The sequence below is a fragment of the Fukomys damarensis genome, unplaced genomic scaffold (genome assembly GCF_012274545.1).
Source record: "Fukomys damarensis isolate Sample0158 unplaced genomic scaffold, DMR_v1.0_HiC HiC_scaffold_11, whole genome shotgun sequence".
Lineage (NCBI taxonomy): Eukaryota > Metazoa > Chordata > Mammalia > Rodentia > Bathyergidae > Fukomys > Fukomys damarensis.
In genome coordinates this window covers 7,363,055-7,370,134 of record NW_022900923.1, presented here as the reverse complement: position 1 = coordinate 7,370,134, position 7,080 = coordinate 7,363,055, and the positions used below count along the sequence as shown (strand labels likewise).

Below are 7,080 nucleotides of genomic sequence, written 5' to 3'. Positions count from 1 at the left end.
TCTCTGCACTTAAGTCTTTGCACAAATGTCCAAGCTCATGTTGTAGCTGCAGCCAGCGATCCTGGAGCTTCAGCCTGCTGACACCACAGAGGAGTCGGTCCTTCTGTCTCCTTTACTGTTTCCTGACAGGTTGTCCTTCATGCCAGAAGATGAGTTTGTTGACAGAAAGACGTGAATGCAGAGTTGCTTTTAAGAAGGACAGGATTGCAAGGGTCATCTGCATTCTGGTCCTCTCCACCAGTCTCTGTTGTCATCATGGTAACAGGACACACTGGAGGGTGTAGACTTCGGCCAAAGAACAAAGGCTCCCTGACTGACCCAAGAGGGCATCGAACCCTGACCTCATTAGCATTGTTTTCTCATCACCTCGACTAACAGCCAATTATGAACACTGCATCGGAGAAGGAAATCACCTCTTCACCTGGAGCCAAGAAAAGCCTATGGCTGCTGGTTTGTTAAGAAGAGAATACCTGTCCAGTCAGACAGCATGGTGTCAACAGCCACAAGCAGCTTCTAAGAATCTCCCCTTCCATTGCCCAGTTTCAACAGCTTGTGGTTGATGTGGTTTCCAGTCTGGAAGGGTGCAAAGGCTTGGGGTGGGGACAGGTTTGAGCCAAGTTCAATCCTAGCATCCGTGAGTCCCACTAAGACTTTGGGGTGGTTTCTTTTTCTCAGTCTATCCTGACTGCCTCACCAGAGAGAATGTAGGAGGTGTGAGCACAAAATATCGTGAATATTTAAATTTTAAAACTATATTACAGTAAGAGGCACACAGCCATTAATCCTGCTCAGAAAACTCCCTCTTGCTTCAAGTGCACATGTCCCAGTGTTCTTGCCACTTCCTGAAGCAGTGCCCAAAGTCCTCCTGTGATTGTCTATAGTTTCACTGTGGCAGCTGCCTCTGTGTCCTGAATTGATTCAAAGGGTTTAGTTAATTTTCTCATTGCTGGGACAAAATACCCAATACCACAACTGCAAGGAAGAAAGGTTGATTTTAACTTATCTTTCAGTCAATAGCCGGCTGGCTCCAAGGCAGGATGGCATAGCAGAGGGGCGTGGTAGAGGAGAAGTGGAGAGCTTGTGAAGGGCGGAGCTGGAAGATGGACCCTTGCAGGCCACGCCCCCAGTGTCCCATCTCCTCCAACCAGGCTTCACCTCCCAACTTTACATTTAGCCATAAACTCATCAGTGGACCAATCTCTTGGGAGCATCACGCCTACTATGATCCGGTCGCCTCCTAAAAGCCTCAGCGATGAGTACTTGAAGCATTAGGTGGACTCTAGGTATAAACCGTAACTGTCTCCATGGTCATTTTTGACTGAGAAAGAGGCAGAAGTTGCAGGGTGCCTGATCTGGTGAGTGGTGTAGGTGAAGACACACCACAGTGTTTTATGATCCTTTTAGTTGATGGCACTGGGCAGCACCATTCACCATATTTTTAATTGTACCTCTTATCATGTTCCCAGGATAGAATTAAATTATTCGAGTGCCTAGGGCAACCTTAGAAGGACGAAGTTCCAGAGTGCATCCACAACTCCAGTGCAGTAGGGAAGCACCACATCCTTCAACAGCCCTGAAAAAAATCAAATCCAACAAAGTCCCTAATAGTGCCATTAGCCAGTATTCAACAAAAACGGACTGCATGCCCACCAGCATAGGAATATTTGGCTTTCTTCCTTAAAGGGTTTTTTTTTTTTTTTAGGGCAAAAACAGTTAATGCAAGTACCATGCAAACATTATTAAACAGGAGGTACTTCAGAGTCTGTGCTGTTTTGTCTCTAGATCCCATAAGACAGTAGAGAAGAGAGACATGCATACCTTGGAAAAGTCAAAGAGATCTTCACCAAAAAAGAAGATTTTATGTAGCACCTACAGGAAGGACACATATTATTAGATGGTGCTAAAGAAAGGCCATTTATGATCAGAGAAACAACGTCAGCAAGGTCCTCGAAATAAGGTGCGTTAGACAAGCAGGACCAGCATGTGAGAGGACAGGAATGTTGCCCAGTCAAACTAAGTTGGAGCAGGTGAGTCTTCCAGTATGGCAGGCTGAGTATTTTAAGCTTAGTGGGTAGAAATTAGAAAGGCATGGAATAATTTACACAGATGAAAGGATGGTATCAAAGAAAAGGAAGTGGGCAGAGCCAGGGGACCTAGATCAAAGTCCAGGAGGACCTTGGGATAAAGTGACAGCACCACTCCAAGGACACCCCACAGTCTGCTCTGGTTCTTGACGTTTGTGCCTCTGTGACTGCTAGGTATGGGCCATCCCCCAAAGACTGGCATACTGAAGGTTGGTCCCCAGCTTGGCACTCTTGGGTGTTGGTAGAAATTTTAAGAGATGAGGCCCAGTGCTCTTGAAGGCAAAAATAGGAACTGAGCCCTGCCTTCCTTTGTTCCTTATATTGTGACCACCAGATGAGTGGCATTGTTACCCCACTTGCTTCCTGTCACCATGCCTCACTACTGGCTCAAAAGCAACAGGGCCAACTGGTATAGAAGTGAATCCTCCAAAGCCATGAGCCACAATAAACCTTTGCCCTCTATCAGCTCATTATCTTAAGTGCTTGTTACGGTAACGGGAAGCTCACCGACACAGTGACACAGTGGCTGGGGATGACCTGCGTAACACAAGGAGTAAACTACCCAGTCTCAGCTTCCACAGACACCAGCCTCAGGAAGGTGCTCAGTCCACTTTGTACTGCTGTAACAAAATGCCACGAACTGGATCATTTAAAAAGAGAAAGAAGTTTATTTTGGCTCACAGTTGTGGAGGTAGGAAAGCCTAGGAGCACAGAACCTGGGGCGTGGTCTGTCAACTTCTGGTGAGGGCTTCAACAGGGCAAGAAAACAGAGAGGGGAGCGGGTGACTGCGCAATCAGCACATGGCCGACCTGCCCATGTCAACCTGCTCTCGTGGTAACTGATCTAGTCCTGTGAGGTCTAACTCGCTCCTACAAGACCCTGTCCAGTCTGGAGAGAACTAACTCTGTCTTGGACAAACTACACAAATTAATTCATGATCTATCACCTCCCACCTCTTAAAGATCTCACCTCTTCTCAATATCATTACATTGCAGACCAAACTTCTAGAACAAGAGCCTTTGGGGGAGGAGCAATATGTAGCCGACATCAGAGGCTAAGCAGCTCTGAGACCCTTCTGTCTGAGGACTGAAAACAGCTGGGTTGGTTTTCTTTTTTGCCATATAAATTTTTTTTTAATATCTATGAAAAAAATTTTAAATTTTTATTAGTACATATTTGCAGTACATAACATTTGTATTTCTTGCTTAGAATTGGCACATGTATGTAACACATTTTAATTTCTCTTTTCATCCCCTTTCCCTCCTCTCTCCCCTCCCTCCATCTCTTGATTCCCTTCCCATTTGAGAAGGATCTATCTCTCTACTTCCTGTTATCTATCCTTTATTTGTAATTCGAGTTTGTCATATGACAAACCCTGTGATATTTAAGCTTGTGTATCTAACTTATTTCACTTATGTTCTCAAGAAGCACTCTACATTGCTGGCCATTAGAAAAAAGCAAATTAAAACAACACTGATATTCCACCTTACCCCAGAAAGAGTGGTCATCATCCAGAAATCAAACAACAGGACTGGGGATCTAGCTCAGTGGCACCACACCTGCGTGGCAAGCACAAAGTCTTGAGTTTGATTCCCGGTACCCCTCCAAAAAAAAAAAAAGAAGAAGAAATCAACAAAAGCTGACAAGGCTGAGGGAAAGGGAACACTTCTACATTGTTGGTAGGAATTAAACTAGTAGAGCCTCTATGGAAATCAATGTGGGTAGTTCTTCAAGAAACTAAGGCTAGAAATTTCATTTGATCCAGCTATTTACCTTCTAGGAAACTATGGTCTTTCGTACTAGAAAGAATCAGGGCTTTAGCAGAAATTAACAGTTTCTTGCCCAGACCTTGTAAGGCAGGCAGCGGCACCACTGAGGTAAATCCCCAGCCCCCTCTGTAGCTCTTCTACAACATTACGTAGCTTTCCCCATGTAGCCCTAGGTGTCTCCTGTCACCAGAGAGTGAGGGGAGAGATTGTGTCTTGACACTGGGGCTGTGACAGGTTGGAAACAGATATTCCGGCCTCCTGGACCTCTAGGGAATCTGCCTCCCATCCTCGATTACTGGCCCAGGACAGGCCAGACCCTCTTTCTGCTTCCTGTTTGAGAGCCAGGCAGTGAGGGAACCAAAAGTAGCCTATAGGGCCAGAGTTAAACAAGATCCTAATAGGGAATGTTCTTCTATCTGTTATTTTGTTTGTTGACTTAAGAGTCTATTGTCTCTAAGACATAAAGATCTAAGTTCTAGGATTCACTAACTCTTCTTGTGATGGACATTATATAATTAGTTCCCTTAAAAAATGAAAGTGGAACAAATCTGTCAGTCACTTGGCTATTCGGTCTTTACCCGTTTTCAAATATCTGAGCATTTGGGAGAAATGTTTTAATCCAGATTTCTTTTGGCAATGTGCTACTGCAGAATCAGGCTTAGTGACCGTGTTTTGACAACTTTGAGAGATGCCTTGTGGGATAAATGTGTGGTAGCCACTGTCCCCTCAACTAGCCCTAGTCTAGGGACTTAGCTCGAACAGAGTCCTGCTTTTGGAAAGCATCAGCTTGTAGCCCAGAGGCTCAGGTTTGGACACCACTCTGTGTGCAGGGCGGGCAGTGTTGCCATCTGCCTCCTCCCTCTCCCTGCAGTGGCCCCTTGTCGCTGAACAAAGCGAACAACCCTGCAGATTGTGACAAGGTTCTGTGAGACTCAGATGCCCTCTTCCCCTAAAGAACAGTGACCAAACTCCATGGAAGTCTATAAGGGCAGAAGCCTGCTTTCCTGCAAACAACCTGACTTTCCAGTGCACTGTAAGTCTTACTTGCCACTGTCAAGAATTCCTTAGCAGGCAGCCAGGGGCCCTGCAATGAGCCCAGAACAACCATCCCGACATCACAATGAGAGGAAAGTGTTCTGCCTTCAGATTCCATCAGACCAACCTACAAAGCAGGCACAGCTACCGATTTTGCAATTCCAGTCCCTTGACCACCATTCAGCATGTCCGAACTGGGTTCTGGGATGGTGCATCAGTCACTTTGCCATCGCTGGGCAAAACCCCTGATAGACACGATGAGAAGGAGAATAAGTTTATTTTGGTTTATGCTTTCAGAGATTTCAGCGCAATGGGCAGCTGCCCGAGGCAGAAACACGACGGTGGAATTGTGTGCGGGGAAAAGCTGCTCACTTTGGGGACAAGAAGCAGCAAGGGAGAGAAGGAGCTGCGGACAAGAGTGCACCTTCCAGGGCACACCCCGGGGCCCACCTTCCCACCAGCCCCACCTTCTAACAGCACGTTCAGCTAGGGATGGATTAATCCACAGATGAGCTGAGCCCTCTCCTGATCCACCATCTTCCCAAAGCCCCCCTCGAATCATTGCTTTATTTGGGACCAAGTCCCCTATGTGAGTCACGGGGGTCACTTAATATTTAAGCCACAGGGAATGGGCATGTTTAGCAAGCTGCTTGGGTGGTTTCCATGGGAAACACCACCGTCCAGTCCTTTCTTTCCGTGTCCTCACCCCTGCAAGACAAAGCGGAAGTGCTCCCCCAGGGCTCATCTGGATGGTGTATTTCACATCTAGGGCCAAATCAACCTCTTGGGCCCCTCTCCTCTTTCCCATGGCTCCCTGCTCTCCTCTCTCTCTCAGCCCCTCCCAGGGTCACAGCAGCACATGGAGGGACCACTGGTCAAAGTCCCCCCTGTGGCATCATCCTCTAGAATGGAACCATCTAGATCTGTGTTTTCTTTCTTTCTGCAAAAACAGTTTTGGTGTTCTGGAAATTTGCTGAAATTCAGCTTGACTTACTCAAAATGTATACACATGTACATGTTTATTCATACACACACAATCAGAACTCAGCCAGTTAGACAGCAGGGAGCCAAGTAGTTTAGGTCAGACGAGAGAGACAGAAAGAAGTCAGCTAAGGCAGGAGGACCCAGTGCAGCTCTGCCAAGGTACAGATGAGACCCTACCTGGTGAGCACTGCCCAGGTCCCTCTCAGGACCACAGCACGTGTGTCCCTCTACCAGGATGTCATTATTAACGATTCACTTTGTGACTCACCCTAAGCTGAAGTGTGCCCCCTACTCAAGGTTGTGCCCCTCCCAAAGGGCAGCTTGTGTCCAGCAGCTGGTTATGGGCAGTGTGAGCCTACATCACGGTCTGGAATAACTGTGATGGTCTGTCCCCATCTCCAGAGCATCTCATGAGACCACCCAAGGCTCTGTCACAACGGTGTCATAGCCAGGCGCTTCTGCTCAGACGCCTCTTCCTTCCTTCTCAGACATCGCTGCCCAAAGCAATTTCTAGTAAACCATCTGCATGAAAACCTTCATCTCACCAGATTCTCTCAGGAACATGACTACAGGGAATTGATGGGAGGAGTGGTCTAAGGACTGAGACCCAAAAGAGATTTTGAAGCAGGTGGGTCATTTGCTGGCCAGCATAACCACCCAAATTGTTGGGTCCAGTTCTGATAGCCTCTGGAATGCTGTAATGGGACAGTTATTAAAATTCCCACTGGGGCCAGGGATTCAACTCAGTGGCAGCACACCTGCCTGGTAAGCGCAAGGTCCAGAGTTCGATCCCTGGTACTGGGGCGGGGGATATTCTCACTGGTGGTGAATTGGGAAGGGATGAACTAGAGGCATAAGCTCTCAGTGTTTGAGAGGTACAAGAAAGTAATAGCTATAAGGATAATTAAATTAGATGGTTGCTGTTCAGTAACACTGATTTGCTGGAGAAAGATGATACAAAGCTGATGTTAATTAATCACCAACATAAGGTGAATGTACAGCTAAATGGATGACATGGAATCATATAGACTCGCCCTCATAGTGAAAGGGCAGAGGAAGCTAAGAACCAGGCTCTGGGTGTAATTACAGTAACACCTCAGTTCATGAACACTTCTGTTCACAAACCAATTTTCAAACAAACTCACAAGCTCCACATCAGGTGACAGACACAGTCCAGGCCATCTTCCCCACACAAACACAAATGTGG

General features: G+C 46.8%; 1 long non-coding RNA gene across 3 annotated transcripts; it reads left to right on the top strand.

Annotated features, from left to right (window-relative positions):
• The first annotated feature begins 391 nt into the window (after window positions 1–391).
• Window positions 392–6,450, top strand: LOC104875140. Of its 3 annotated transcripts, none has more exons than XR_783972.2 (6): window positions 392–450; window positions 1,011–1,283; window positions 1,783–2,027; window positions 3,081–3,185; window positions 5,187–5,478; window positions 6,276–6,450. It is a non-coding gene; the product is annotated as an uncharacterized LOC104875140 (long non-coding RNA). The 3 variants fall into 3 exon arrangements; XR_783971.2 differs by having other exon boundaries at window positions 1,011–1,355; XR_783973.2 differs by lacking the exon at window positions 3,081–3,185 and having other exon boundaries at window positions 1,011–1,355.
• The last annotated feature ends 630 nt before the right edge of the window (window positions 6,451–7,080 follow it).